Source organism: Pinus tabuliformis, chromosome 3_2 (assembly GCF_031772625.1).
Source record: "Pinus tabuliformis cultivar Carrire ecotype Pingquan chromosome 3_2, CPIR1, whole genome shotgun sequence".
Taxonomy (NCBI): Eukaryota; Viridiplantae; Streptophyta; class Pinopsida; order Pinales; family Pinaceae; genus Pinus; species Pinus tabuliformis.
This window is the reverse complement of record NC_142302.1, coordinates 634446239-634463229: the sequence shown is the minus strand read 5'-3', so window position 1 is coordinate 634463229 and position 16991 is coordinate 634446239.

Genomic DNA, 16991 nt, shown 5'->3' with positions numbered 1-16991 from the left:
CAGTGAAACATGTGTAAACATTGATAAGACTTGACTTTGATCTCACACGAACACTTAGTGATGCAACATAGACCATACAAAATGTATAAAACATACTCTGCTTGATCCAACAACCTTTGTGACAAGAGACCGTGAAGTGAGTGTGAAACTTGTCTATGTGATGATGAAAACTCATTGACACATGCTTTCCCTTGAAGCAAAACAACATTCCCTTTGCATGAGAAACAACAATCCCTATGCCCAAAGATGACACATGTTACATAAATATGAGAACATGAACAACTCTTAAGATCAAGGAGGGGAATCTTGAGATCATCATCTCACCAACAAGCGATCAAGGATGATCAATCGCAAGATCCAAGGTAGGATTTGAAATTTTCATGCGAGCCAAAATTTTGGAGGATGGTTGTAGCCTCTACAACAACAAAAAACTTGATTCACTCATACACATCTACTAAGCTATGACTTGTCTCTCTTCTTGCTTATTTTTCTACAATGTCAGGAGAAATAGTAATTGCTCTTGTATGCATGCAAAGCATGAAGATTTGAATCAAGTTAATAAAATAAAGTCAAATGTAACATTAGAATTCAAGTCAAGTGTGAGTTTTCATGATGTCATTAGCTAAAGAAAATTTAAGTATAGTTAGAGTTTGCATCAATCCATATCTATTAAGTTAGGTGTTTATATACCCATGGGTGGGTCATTATACCAAAAGAAGTAAGAAGAGAGATGACTCATCTTAGTATATGTGTTTGAGTGAATCAAGTTTTGTGTTTGATAGACTAATTAAGAAAAACTCACAATTTTTTTTTTGTATTTTTTTTTTTGTGCTTTACTCGTCTACCTTTCCATCAGATTAGTATCAAAACTGAGGTCAAGTTTCATGATCTAAAGAGCCATAATTGAAGGGAGGTGAGAAGCTTGTGGAGCCACCATTATATCAAGAGAAGAAATCCAAGACAAGGAGTAGTGATAAGAAGACAATTGCAATATTTTTAATAAATTCATGAAGGGATCGACGCAATCCTGAAGCAAACAAAATGTGACTATTTCATAAACTAACATAGCCCTCCAGTGAGGATAGTGTGATGATTCAGGAAAACTTACGAAACAACAATTTTTTAAATTTGTCATGGGCTCTCCCTTTCGACAAGTATATCGGCCCTCTACTTAAAAAGGAAGCCCAAAATTGTTTAAAAAGTCAAGTCGTAAAGGTATTTATGCATGCATTAATGTGTTACAAAGTACGAATTTTGAAAGTTTTGCATGTCTCCATGTATTAACATATTGTTCTTAAAAGGGTTTATGAAAAAGGGGAATGATTGTAAAGGTTTATAAACAACTTATAAAAGGTTTTTGTTAAATTATTGGGTATTTATCTAAAAAAGCAACGCATAGTATGAAAAGGTATGAGAAGTTGCATGGTATTACTTTATTATTGTTTGAAAAGGTTCATGGTATGAATGGTTTTATTTATCGAAATAAATAAATAAATAAAAGAAATGGAAGTTAAAAAAATGGGGCATGTTGTTGCGAGTGTTGTGGTCCATAAGAGGAGCTCCATGGCTAGAAATAATCACTAATAGTTGTGAGTGGTATGAAGTGCCATTATGATGTTGGGAACACAATAGTGTGTCATTCTATAAAAATCTATTTTTTCAAGCATGACAATGTTTTGTGTTCAGAAAAAACCCTTTGTATGATAAGCATATATGAATCTAGTGAATATTTTTCCTTATGAGGGTGCATATTAAAAACCATTTTTTTTTGGGGGAGGGGGGTGTGATATGGAAATAAGACAAAATATAGAATAACAATAACATTCATGGGTGACTGTTGAAAAAAATATGTAGCAAGAAAGGCTCAATTTGACTTTAGCCTTAGTGAAATTGACTAAAATTTGATTTCCACACCAGTAAGGCAACTTGGAGGTAGTTAACTAGTGTGACATGGATCTTGTCCCTCAGTTAACTTAATAAATTCTAGTTAATGGGCTTGGATTTCAATCATGCAGGTGTGATTGCTAAATTTTATCAACATAGTTCAGTTATTTTCAGTTGTATTCAATTAAATGGACCCTAACTATTGGTAGAGTGAGTTGAAGGTTAGTTGTGCAGTGAGACAATAGTATAACTTAGAGATATGTAAGTTAACTGATTAGTCAACCTAAAATAGCTAATGCATGCATGAAATTTTAATTTCTCAGCTGATGTGGAGATAACAAGGCAGTGTAATATGAGTTGATACTAGTTTGAGTGTATGAGTGTTGCATGAGCTGAAGAGATTGATCCTTGGAAATTACAAAATTAATTAGGAGGAAATTCCTATGCTTTAGGGGAGAATTTCCTCAAGAATTTCACAAGGAAATAGGAAGCTAGGTTAGAACATAATTGGCTAAGTTATGGCCAAAGTTTCTCAATCCATTAAAGAGTAGAATTATTCTTTTGCGAGTTGAGCTGAGATTTGGAGCTACCAATTGTAATACTTTCTATATTCAACTAATTAATGCAAAGAGGCCTGAGGGGTTTTTCCTAGTAGGGTTCCCCTAGAATTCATTCTGTAATTGTGGTTTTTCTTATTGCATGTTTATGCATGTTGTTCTAAATTGTGATTTCCATTTTGCAGATTAGTAGAGTAGAATTGTGTCTCATGTTTTTTCAGTTTAAAATCTTGAGTAGTTACAACTTCTATCAAATTTCTACATATTAGCAAAGCCCTAAAATCACATTAGAACAAATATTTCAAAGTTTTCCCTCAAGAATTTCGAGTTTGCACCTTTAGTGCAACAATTTTTCTTGAGGATCAAGAGAATGTCTTTCAACGGACTAAGATTGGAGTATACCCCGGAGGGTAGCTCTAATTTCATATTTTGGAAGGATCGAATGGAAGTAGTTCATGATGATAATAGTGTGTTAAAATATGTTAAAAATTACATTGCACAACCTCCACAATTGGATGCACAACAATTAGACCAATGGAAGAAGGATGTTGTGAAGACCAAAAGGATTCGTCTAGAAGGTGTGAGGGACCATGTGCTCTCAAATCTCCATGGAAAAGAGACAACATTTGTTACATGGAACAAACCAACTCATGTATTCAAAAATAGTAGTGACCATAGAAAATTGGCCCTTAAAGATAAACTTCAAAACATAAGGATACAAAAGAATAATACCATTCAACAATACCCCTCTAGATTTACTCAAGTTCATGATGAGCTTGGAGGGGTTGGGGTGAATGTTTCACAGGATGATCTAGTGAGCATAGCTCTTCTAGGACTTCCAAAATTCTGGCACAACTAGTAGGACTCTGCAAATGGAAGGGAAAAATTACCGAATTGGAAAAGGTTTTGGTCTGATTTGGTTCAAGAAGAGTTTAGGAGAAATACTAGAGATGGAAATTTATCTAGAGAAAAGGATGAAGAGAATTTTACCTTGGTTGGAAAGGAGAAGAAGGGTAAGGGAAAGAAGAACCCAAGAAAACCTGAATTGAACCAAAATAATGGCAATAAGAAAGACTTGAGCAAGATAAAATGCTTCCATTGCGATGAATATGGGAAATATATAACAAAATGTTCACATAAGAACTCTATGAAGAAGCCTTCAAGAGGAGCAGGAGGTGAAGAACTGGCTTCACAATTTGAATCAGACTTCAACCTAATAGCATGCATGGCCAACATTGTTATGGGGAGTATGTGGTACCTTGATTCCAATGCCTCGTTCCATATGAAAAGGTGCAAGGAGTTTTTTAGTAGCTTGGAGGAGAAGGATATCTAGATGCATATTGAAATGGGGGATAATGGGAGGTACATTTCTACAAGAATTAGTATTGTCACCTTTGAGAGGGAGAGAGCCTCTCCTCTTCACCTTAAATATGTTATGTTTGTACATGGGCTAAATAAGAACCTAATATTTGTAAAATTGGAGGATAGAGGATATGATGTTATTTTCAGTAAAGGGAAAGTCTTTATGAGACACAAAGCTATCAGGAAAGTGAAGCAAATCAGGGTTCAAGTGAAGAACCTATACAAACTTGAGGTGGGATATTGCACTTCATTGAGAAGTAAGGCTGAAAAAGTGTAGAGTCTAGATGTTGGAGAAATCTAGCACATGCGATTAGGTCAGCTACACCATGGTTCCTTAAATATCATGCAAAAAATTACCATTGGTATCTCTAAAGGATCCCTTAACCACTAGGATGTCTACAAGGGTTGCACACTATGGAAATATGTCAAGTCCACTTTCCATGACAGAGATAGCAGAGCATATGCAATATTGGAGTGAGTCCACTTTGATTCTTGTGGACCCTTTTCTACAACCTCCACAACCAAAAATAAGTATTATGTTATTTTTACTAATGATATCTTTACAAAATGTTGTATCTCCTTCATGTGGAAGAAGGATGATTTTTTCTCAAAATTTCTTGAATTCAAGGCATTGGTTGAGAAGGAGAGTAGGAAGAAGGTGAAGGCTCTCAAGAGTGAAAATGGAGGTAAATTTGTATTGCATGACTTCAAGGATTTATGTTCCAAAGAAGGTATTTGAATAGAACTAATAGCACCGTATAACCTACAACAAAATGGGGTAGTTGAAAGGAAGAACAAAAGCATAGTGGGAGAAGCAAGAGCCATGTTGTGTGATCAAGGGTTTTCATTAAATCTATGGGCAGAAACATGCAACAATGTCATTTACATGTAGAACCATAGTCCTCATAGAATACTTGGTATGATCACACCAGAGGAAGCTTTCACTGGGAGAAATCCTTATGTGTCTCATTTTTGAAATTTTGGAGCTTTAGTTTATTGTCATATCTCCAAGGATTCGATGAAGAAACTTGAGCCTACAATAGAGTTGTTAGTTGTTATAGGATACACTAGAAATCCACACAATTATTGGGTGTATTTACCTTCGCTGGGGCTGACAGTTACGAGGAGAGATGTCAAGTTCGATGAGGAGAGGGCTATGATATGCTCTCTTGAATTAGGGTTTATTATCCCACTAGAGCAGGAGATTCTAGCTCCAAACAATGAGCCTTAGGATGAGCTTCAGGAGGTTTTGGATCAACCACATGCAGTGGAGCAGATATGAGGCAAATTGGAGGCACCCACTCAACCATAATCATCAAGAGAGGCGAGAAATAGAACCAAAGAAGATGATAGTTTGTTGTAGGATGCTAGGGAGAATGTGGGAGCCCCTACATCAATATGCAAGCTGAGGAGGCCACTTGAGAGGTACATTGGTTGCCTAGCTCTCATGACATAACTCATTGAGTCAGAGCCTTCTTCATTCAAGGAAGAAGTTTCTCAACCTGTTTAGGTTGATGCTATGGTAGAAGAATATTAATCCATCATGAAGAACAATGTATGAGAGGTGGTGTCAAGACCAAAAGGGAAATCAATGGTTTCCTCTCGATGGATCTACAAAGTAAAGCATGTAAATAATGGGAGAATCGAGAAGTACAAGGACAAATTTTCCGCCAAAGGATTCTCTCAAATAAAGGGAGTGGACTATGAGGAAAATTTTGCACTAGTTTCAAGATATTCCTCAATCAAATCCATTCTAGCATTAGTTGCGCAGATGGGGGTAAACAATCCACCATATGAATATGAGGACTACCTTTTTCAATGGTGTTTTTGAGGAGAAAAATTACATAGAGCATCTAGAAGGATTTGAGACATATGATCAAGAGTCGCATGTGTGCAGACTTAAGAGAGCATTGTATGGTCTCAAACAGGCACTCCGAGCATGCATTAGAGAACTTTTGAGGTCTAAAATGGGCATCCTAAGAAAAATGTACAATCAAAATAAAATTTATAAGAACCAATAGCATTCAATGTGATGATGTCAACTATGGGGGATGATTCTCCATTTTTTTGGTTAAAAAGCAAAAAGATTAAAAAACAATAAAACAATAAAAAACTTTTTCAACTTGTATTTCCAGTTTATCTCCATAAGGTTTTACTCAAATTTCAAGCAGGAGTACTCGTTGGATGAAAAATTCAATTCATCATCCAAGGAGTACCCATGTTGCATACTTTCAATGGACCATGCTACACGAAAAGTGATAAATACGTGAAAAAAAGTGATTGCAATCACATTTTTAATGTATTTCTCATTTTTCATGTAGCAGGGTCCATCAAAAGTATTTAACATGGGTTCTCCTTAGATGAGGAATCAAATTATGCATCCAATGAGTATTCCCGCTCAAAAATTGAGTAAACCCATAAGGAGATAAGTTGAAAATACGAGTTGAAAAAGTAGTTTTTCCTTTTTTCCCTCCAAAATTTGATGATGTAATCTAATATTATTTTATTATTCCATTATTATTTTATAATTTCCTTAGGAGGCCCATTTTAGATTTAAAAATTCCCTTAATGGTACACTCAGATTGACAACTATCTCAGTTGATTAGGCTTCAAAAAAAGTGAAGCAGATGTGAACCTCTATCACATTGTGGTAGATGGTAAGTTGCTTATTCTTGTTTTGTGTGTTGATGATTTAATATTAACATGTGATGAGAAACTGATCCGCTCTTATAAAGAGGATCTTGCAAAGGAATTTGAGATGAAAGACATGGGCTTAATGCATTACTTCCTTAGGTTGGAAGTATCCCAAGGTTATGGTGAATTATTTGTTTCTAAGGGGTAGTATGCCTATGAAATACTTCAGAGATTTCACATGGAGAATTTTAATCCCATGGACACACCTCTAGCTACAAACTAGGGGAAGGAGAATGCCACTTCAAGTGAAGAGGTTCATGCTACCATTTATAGGAAAATTGTGGGGTGTTTTACGTTTCTTATTAACACATGAGCCAACATGTTCTCAGTAAACCAACTGAGTAAAGCTATGGTGAGGCCTACCAAGATGTATTGGAGGATAACAAAGCATGTGTTACGGTACCTTAGAGGCACTACCAAGTATGGATTATGGTACATGAGGACAGAGGGAGTGAAGCTCCAAGGCTTCATCGATGCAGATTGGGTAGGGATTCCATTATACAAGAAAAATACTTCAGGTGCTATCTTCAGTGTCAGGTCTGCAATCTATTTCTTGGTACCACAGAAAGCATAGGTTTGTGGCACTCGGTCAGTAGAGGCTGAATACATGGCTACAATTCAAGCAACATGTGAGGCCATATGGATGAGAAAACTACTTGTGGGTATTTTCATCCAGGAGATGGATCCGACAGTGATATATTGTGATTATCATAGTTTCATTAAGCTCTCCAAGAATCTGATATTTCATGACAGGTCCAAGAATATTGATATCCAATTTCATCATTTGTGGAACTGTGTGCAGAGGAGAATTATGTTGCTACAATATATTCCAACAAAGGTGAAATATGCTAACATTTCGATAAAGGAATTTTCAAGAGATAAGTCTTAATTCCAAAGGTGCAAGAGAGGGTTGGTGAAAAATCACTTTCTTGCTAAGAGGGAGTTTTGAAAAAAATGTAGTAAGAAAGGCTCAATTTGACTTTAACCTTAGTGAAATTGATAAAAATCAAATTTCCACATTAGCAAGACAACTTGGAGGCATTTAACTAGTTTGATAAGGATCTTGTCACTAAGTTAACCCAATAAATTTAAGTTAATGGTCTTGGAGTTTAGTCATGCATGTGTGATTGCTAAATTTTAGCAATCTAGTTCAGTTTTTTTTAGTGTATTCAATTAATTGAACTTTAGTTATTGATATATTCAATTGAAGGTTGGTTGTGCAATGAGATAGCAGTCTTTTGTAGTGGATACAACCATCCTCCAAAGTTTTTCCTATGCTTTGTTTTGGAGCCTCCCTTCTAAATCACAGCTTTCATCTTGCACCGACCCAGGTACTTGTGCTTTGATTGAGCTTCATATTTTCTATTTTGGCTTGTGTTTTCTCACTTGCTTTACTTTCTTAACCAAAATTCAATCTCTTCCCTTGGTTTCAAACCAGTTCAAGGCTTTCCTTAGTGAATTGCACAATCCTTGAGGGAAATCAGCCTTGCTCTTAAGAAATGCATAGCCTAAGTTGACAGTGAGCCTTCAACTCCAAAATTGCATAGAGCCAACCTTCAACTAGGAAATTGCACAGAACATGAGAGGCTGGCCAAAGCCACTCATCCCTAAAATTGCGCAGAAGCTTCTTGCTCAGAAGCTACTCAATTCATCAGGCAGTGAGTTTCCCAGTCCTTCCCAGGACTCCTCAATCTCTCTATGCCATGCATGGTAACTTGTCTTTTAAAAGAAAAAAATAAAAAAGTGAAAAAGCATCTATATAAAATAGGGATCTATTTCTAGCAACCCGGAGGAGGCAATTGAGTTATTTTGGAAACTACTACTAAGTGTCACCTTTTCCCTGATTTTTGGCCTTCGCATCATAAACCCTAAATTAACCAAATATATTTATTAAAAGCTTCCATAGCTTATTTTCATATTTGATCTTGGATCTCTGACCTTCCCGAGGAGATCAAGGAACCTTTGGTGCAATTCTCATCACTTTTCTCGGTGAGTTTTTCTTTTATAGTTTGTTGTCGCTTTTTCTGTCACTTTTGGTTGTTTCGCTTGTGAGACTTTTGTTACACTTGTTCCTTTGAATTAATGTTGGAATTATAACTTGTTTTAGCTTGTATAAGTGTTGTTTCAAGTTATAGATTGCATTTCCCAAGTGTCGCATGACTTTTCCTATTTTTGCACCAACGGTCGCCGTTGCGGCGACTCTCTTCACATGTTTTGTTTCCCTTCAATTTAATCAAGTATTGCACTTGTTTCACATGCATGCATATAGAATTAATTAGATATACACTCAACCTCACACCATCTTTCAGATCTGCTTGTTTTTCACACTCCTTTGGGTAGATCTGGGTTGCCCCCTACCCGGATCTCACATTTCACTACATGTGCTACACAATCTGGGAGCTGAAGGCCTCTGCCTTGACTTCTAGAATTGTGCACAACCTGTCCTAACCTTCCTCCAAATATGCATTGCGTAGTTCCAGGATCCAGTCTCCCAACCTTGCCACTGATACTGCGCAAAGCATTGTCTCTTCCAAGCTCTAGCCTAGACTAAGCTATGCATTACATAGTTCTAGTCATTAATCTTCTACACTAACTAATGGGATTGCATAGTATGCATTTACCATAGTCATTATGTCACCCCTGTCAGCTGAAACTATGTGATCCCTCTCCTCATATGCCCTAATTATTACTTGATCATGTTGTGAAATTAGATTTGCAAGAGCTAACGTTTGCTTGCCATGAGTGTCCCTTTTGTCCCACTGGTACCACACTCATGAAACAATTCTCTCCAGCAGGCATTGTACCATGGACACAAAGAGAGTTGGTTCAAGAGAGATGACTGAAAGAAGTATTGGCGAAGAAGTTGGTAAAGCACCAATTAACTTGCCAATACATGCGGACACTGAACTATTCATAGAAAAGGAGTCAACAGTAACTTTGCAACAAGTCTAGTAGCAATAACAAAAGGCAATCTAGTACAAGATCAGGGAAATATAAGGTTGCTGACATAATAGAGGAACAACAAAGCTACAGAGTGAAAGTGGATTACATCTTTATGCAGGCATATTTGGCAGCGGAAGCAAAAGGGAAGAAGAGGACAAAGATGGAAGATTAGAGGAAGGGAGAAAAGTAGAGCTTACAGGTATTAGAACTGAGATTGTAGAATTCAGAACAAGAATCAAAGGAAGAATTGGAGATGAGGAGAAAAGAATAGGAAGAGAAGAAGAAAGAGGAAGAAGAACAAACATAAGGTGCAATGGCAAAGAAAACAATTCCACTACATGTTGATGAGGTAGAAGACCAATAGCTCAAGAAGAGAGTGAACAAATGTAGGTTCCCTCACCAATGCTAAACACAAGAACTAAGTACAGTTAGAGATCAATAATACCTGGAGAAGCTAAGGTGATAGGACAGCAGGGAAGACTTGGAGCTAAGTGCACATAACATGCAAAAGTACATCAATGGTCCTATCAATATCAACATGATGTTGCTCATGCTTCAGAATGAGTTGGATACAGGTTTCGATATTGTATACCTAGAAGTTATGATGGCAAGAGTTTGTTATCAGAAAGACACAATCAAGCAGTTTGGGGATGTCATCCAGAGTACCAAGCTTGGCATTAGTACATGACTGAGAAGCATCAAGTGGAGGTTATTGAGTTGGTATTTCCCTAAACTTCTGATTCATAGTGTTTTTTCTTGTTAGGTTTTCTCTAGCCTATTTCATCTCACATCGGTACATGTGGAAAATGTAATATTATTTGTAAATATGATGTAAGTGAGATTCCAAGTGTCATTAATGGGATGTGAAAAATCACTATGTAATGTAATGGGTTATTTCTAAAGAATTTGAAGAGTCATGAGGGTAGTCAAAGAGTCACAGAGGGGAATGTTAAGGGTCACCACACCCTTTGTTAGAAATAGAACCTCATAACTCATAGAACAGGGTTGTTGGGAGCAAAGCCTTTGGCTAGGATTAGGCTTAGAGAAGGCTTGGGAGTATTATGACGAGAATTGGCTTCTCCACATTGTAGAGTGAGTATACTTATTTGGAAGAGCAGGTGTTCTTAACTATAATGTTCCACTATTGGGGCTAGTGGTTGTCAGTGGTGTATGTATGGATGGAACTTTCACTTCTAATAATAATAATAACAGAGCGAGCACAATTTCATGCATATGTTGTTACTGTAGTTGGACTATTCTAGTTGCTTTAGCAACATAAGTTGTTTAATTTACGCATTTTCTTATGAACTACTTTGTAGGCAATTGATGAACCTTATTGAATGTGTGTTTTTGGAATAACCCATAACTCATAGACCAAGGCTTTTGGAAGCCAAGATTTTGGCTAGTCGTGGGCTTAGAGAAGGCTTTGGAGTATAGAGATGAGCCTTGGCTTCTCGACAACATAGAGCGAGTATACTTCTTTGGAGGAGCAGGTGTTCTTGGCTGTAGTGTTCCACTATTGGGGCTAGTTATTTTTAATGGTGTATGTATGGACAGAAATTTCACTTATAATAATAATAATAGAGCCAACACACTTTCATGCATATGTTTTTATTAGAGTTGGACTATTTTGGTTTCTTTAGAAATGTATGTTGTTTAACTTACACATTTGTTCATGAATTACTCTGTATGCAATTTTATGAATCTTGTTGAATATGCATTGTTGGATTAACCCATCACTTTAACTTGTGGACTATTCTAAATCTTAGCCTGTGATGTCATTATGCACGTGTGTTCCTTTCAAGCTATGCACTATTACAGACTTCTAAAGGGCACACTTCCTTTTCCCCTCCATGTGTAAGAAATCTCATCATCTCACTTGACTCACTACAAGGTCGCACACTTGCTTCCACCCAAAATAATCATACTTATCTCTGCTTTCTACTGTAGTCAAGGCATTACATTACCACCTATTGTTGGGAATCCTACTCCAAACGATCTAAGGTCGAGTTGGGACTTACTACCAGGGAGATCCCCTTGAATGTTGGCAGGCCCAACACCATCAACAAAGTCTAACTTATAGATTTATTAGTTAACTGATCAATCAACCCGAAGTAGTTAATGCATGCATGGAATTTGAATTTTTTAGCTGAAGTGGAGATGACAAGGCAGTGTAGCATGAGTTGCATACTAGTTTGAGTTTACAGTTGCTACATGAAATCAGGAGATCAATCCTTGGGAATTGTTCAATCAATTAGAAGGAAATTCATGTCTTTTAGGTGATAATTTCCTTTGGAATTGCCCAAGGAAATGGAAATCTAGTTGAGAAAATAATTAACCAAGCGTTGGGCAGAGTTTCTCAATTCACTAGAGAGAACAATTATTCTTTTGCAGGTTGAGCTCAGAGTTGAAGCTAGAAATTGTAATAGTTTCTTCATTAAATTCATTAATGCAAAGAGGCTTGAGGGATTTTTCCCAGTTTGGCTCCCCCGAAAATCACTATGTACTTATCGTGTTGCTTATTTCATGTCTATGCATGTTGTTCTAAATTATGATTTCCATTCCGCAAATTAATAGAATAGAATTGTCTCTTATTTTTTTGGTTTTAAATCTTGAATAATTAGAATGTCTATCAAATTTCTACAATTACAAAGAGATAATGAAACAAACACATCAAATAAATTGAAAGAAAGAGCGAGATTATTTTGAATATCTCATAAATATTGTTTCCCAACCGAGGCATCTAAAAGAAAAGTAGATTAAACAAAACAATTCAAGAAAGAACAAATTAGGATGGACCTAAGAACAAATTAAATGATATTCCAATTATTTAATGAAGAATAGGGATACGATCAGTGAGTATATATGATTCTGATCGTCGCTGTCCACCGCATTCTCACCCAGACGTCCCGAGTTCGATGCCGGGGAAGGGACATTTTTTCACCCTGGCGTCCCGAGTAATTCGATGCAAGGGATGGGACATATTTTCACCGTGGCACCCCGAGTTCGATTCCGGATCATGGACATATTTTATGGAACAGTTTCTCAGACACATTTGATTTATGAGCAGGAAAAAAACAAGAAATCAATATAAGTACTAGTTGTACGCTTTTCATTGTATTTATTTTAATATTCTTCTATGCGAAATAACTTACTGGTTGGCCTTCGTGTCAGAGTTGGAAATAAAAGCAGGCCAACTACAAGGTAGGTCGGAACGGTAGCTCGTGAACTTGAGGAAGGCGCCTTGCAAGTTGCAGAGCCCTTCAACTTCACACGCTACGGTGCCGACCTACCCTGTCCCAGGCCTCTCACCCACCCCGCCACTTCTCCCGGTGCGTCATGGCAATCCCACCAAGGAAAAACCATACAACATGTATATTGTTATGCACCTATGCTCCTTCTATCTGCTCTTTATATTGATTTTTCGAGTTTTCTTAGTTTACTCCCGAAAGTCTGAGTTTCATCTTCAGTTTTTATAGTAAGGCGTCTGAACTTGAGTTTTGAGTCGACTGTACTCTCCAAAGTCCGAGTTTAAACTTGAGTTTGACCGCTCTTTATTTTCACTTTACACTCCAAAGTGTGGGTTTGAATTTGAGTTTTTTAATAGAGCCCATGGTAGAGAGTACAACGCAGGGACGTATATATACTAGTTTGGTCCACATGCAGTTAAATGGCTTCAACCCACATTATTTATATCTATATTGTATATACATGTTAACATGCATGTACATAATATAACTATATAAATAAGTGATGTATATATATCATATAATTTTAAATTGATGTTTCAACTGCTGTGCGGATGCTTACTTATCATGCAAATATAAATAAAATATTTATTCTTAGTAATATTATTAAGAGAAGATAAAAAAAGTAATTAGAATTTTTAATATTTAAAAATTTATATATAATTAATTATTTTTAGTATCATGAAATTCGTAATATATTATTATTTTTTTAATTAATTAATTAATTAGAGTATATCTATCTAGGCTAGTTTTAGTTGTGTGTGGTCATGAAAACTATTGTAGGGGTTCTTGATACATACATGGGTATGATGGATCTAGGCTGGTTTTAGTCATGTGTGGTCACAAAAGATATTGTAGATTCAATTATTCTCACCATTCGAGATATATTAAATATTAATCTAGTCATTTTATTTTTAAATTTTATAAGTTACTATTAAAAACTTGAATAATGAAAAATCATAAAAAATTTGAATGCAAAGTGACAATGTAAAAATGTTCAATGATAGAAAATGTGAAAACTCAATTACAAATAGCCTCCATTTTTATTATTCTCAAACTATTTTCTTCTATTGTTCTTATTATCACACTTGTTATTTTTTCTATCTTTTCATATGGATAATATGAAAGTGGTAGTTGAAATCGTAGGCCATTTGAATCTTCAACTCTAACTATTGTAGTGAGCATCATAGCTTGTCTCACTTTCTCTCCAAAATTAATAGTAGCTTTATCGAATGTCAATCATTATGATTTATGGAGAGTTAAACCCAGAGTAAGTTTCAATGATAGTTGTTTTCTATTACCTCGCTTGAATCCAAAGTAAGTAATAATGCTGAGTGATAGAAAATGAGAATAATAAGAATGTAGTCAACTACTAATAGTTTACGGTTTCTGTTGGAAATAATACTGAGAGGGGGGGTGAATCAGTATTATCAGATCAATCAAACTTTTTCAATGCTCAGAAACATATACGCTACTTCAGTTAAGTGAATCAGCGTGTACACGCGACTTGGGCTTAACGGACCTGCGTATATGAACTTCCTTGGCATGCTGTACTAAGATCTGTCTTCTGATTAAGTTGCCATCACCTGTACGAACCTCTGAGCACCTGTACCAACCTCTGAGTGAGTTGCCATCAAGGACAACACTTGAATCATAATGCCAACAATCTCCCCCTTTGGACTTGATGGCAACCACCACACCAAGTCACTCTCCCCCTTTGACATCAAGAGCAAAGGGTTGTGCTCCCCCTGAGGACATGCTGATACCTCTGCTTGGCTGTGCGGACTCATGCTCCCCCTGACAGTAGGCCAGATCTGCAAAAGATGTTCTTCAACAAGAACCAAGACTTATACACCACAAGGGACATTCCTATCACCAAAAGACTCAATACTTACATCCATACTCCCTACCAAGAGGGGACATATCAGAAATAACCAATTATATTACAGCATTCATCCCAGGCATAGTGGGGAAACCAACATAGGCCGTTACATGACCTTGACACCATAAAAAGAGATATCACAAGAGATACATGACATAGAGACAACAGATCTAGACCAAGACTTATGAAAATCATCAGCAGCATATTATAAACATCTTTTTAGATCAGCAACCAGGATTTCTTTCTGAGCTCCTTTTCCTGAAATCAACAACCAAAACATCTGAATGCCAACAATGCTTTATGAGACTTTTAAGCTGCTCCCCCTGAACCTGTACCTGCTGCACTCCCTGAAACCGTGCCTGAAGAATTCTGACATACCCATTGCTGTTCAGAACTCCAGAGTTTGCCCTTGCTGTTCAGAACTTCATATACGCGATTTCTCCTGCATGAACCAGCGTATGGACGCGGATATACTCTCTGCAACATGCGTACACCATACACGCGACTTTCCCAGCATAAATCCGCGTGTATACGCATATATACCTTTCGTAACTTGCGTATACCAACTTTTCTGTAGAACAGACAAGCTTCAACAGCAGGATGAAGCATCTACTACTCCCAGCTTTTGTCTGAGATATTCAAAAGTTTCCCTGGGCAGTGGTTTTGTAAGAATATCAGCAACTTGTTCCTTAGAAGGAACATACTCCAACTTAACCTTCTGCTCAAGCACTTGTTCCCGAAGAAAATGGTACTTGATTGGTATGTGCTTGGTCTTTGAGTGCATGACTGGATTCTTTGAAATGCTGATTGCACTTGTATTATCACATAAGATAGAGACGGGTGGAGTGCAAGTGATTTGAAAGTCCTGCAAGGTCTGCATCATCCAAAGAAGTTGTGTACAACAGGATGCTGCAGCCACATATTCTGCTTCAGCTGTAGATAAGGCAATCGAACTCTGTTTCTTGCTGAACCAAGATACTAGTCTGGAACCCATGAAGAAAGCACCACCACTTGTGCTTTTCCTATCATCCACACTTCCAGCCCAATCTGCATCTGTGTAAGCATGAAGAGTGAGATCTGTATTTCTAGGATACCATAAGCCATAGTTTTGGGTCCCTTGAAGATATTTGAAGATTCTTTTGACTGCCTGAAGATGAGTTTCCTTTGGGTTGGCTTGAAATCTTCCAACCATTCCTACTGCATGTGTAATATCTGGTCGAGTACCTGTCAAATAAAGCAAACTCCCAATCATGGATCTATAAGTGGGTTGGTGAACTGCTGCTGATTCATCATTTGCACTGAGGCTGCATCCTGTAACCATGGGTGTACATACTGGCTTTGACTCTTCCATTCCATACTTCTTCAAGATCTGCTTGAGGTATTTGGTTTGAGACAAGAAGATACCTCCTTCATTTTGTTGGATTTGCAATCCAAGAAAATATGTCAATTCTCCAAGAAGTGACATTTCGAATTCTTTCTGCATAACCAAGGCAAAGTTTTGACTCATAGTCTCTTCATTGCTGCCAAAAATAATATCATCTACATAAACAACAAGTATTAGCAATTTGTCATTTTCAACTTTTATATAGAGATTGCTATCTGCTGATCCTTTTGAAAAGCCTTGTTGGTGAAGATATTTGTCCAACCGATAGTACCAAGCCCTTGGAGCTTGTTTGAGTCCATAGAGTGCCTTTTTCAATCTGCATACAAGGTTTGGATCATTCCCAAGAATGAAACCATCTGGCTGCTCAATATATACTTCTTCTTCTAAGTCTCCATTCAGGAAGGCTGATTTCACGTCCATTTGAAATACCTTGAAGTTTTGAAAGCTTGAGAGAGCAAGGAACATTCGGATGGCCTCAAATCTTGCCACAGGAGCAAAGGTCTCTTCGAAATCTATTCCTTCTTGCTGTGCATATCCTTTACAAACAAGTCTGGCCTTGTTTCTAATTACTTCTCCATTTTCATTTAATTTATTCTTGAAGACCCATTTTGTTCCTATTACATTCTTATCTTTTGGTCTAGGAACTAATTCCCAAGTGTTGTTCTTTTCGATTTGCTCAAGTTCTTCATCCATTGCTTTGACCCAACATTCATCTTTGCATGCCTCTTTCACATTTTGTGGTTCAATGGAGGAGAGTAATGCCAAGTAGCTTGAAGCTTCTGCAAGTGTCCTTCTTGTTTGTACTCCTGCTTCTTTCTGCCCCACAATCTGAGTTTCTGGATGATTCTTTTGAACATATCTGGATGGAGTCTTTTCTTCTATTCTTGTCTGCTCCTCTGGTTCTTCTTGAGATTCTTCTTCTTCTTGAGGTTCTTCTTCTTCATCATTCCGCCTTTGGGGGTAACCTTCATCTTCTTCAATGTCTTCATGATGAACTTGCCTAGGAATATATCCCTTCTCGTCAATCACTACATCAA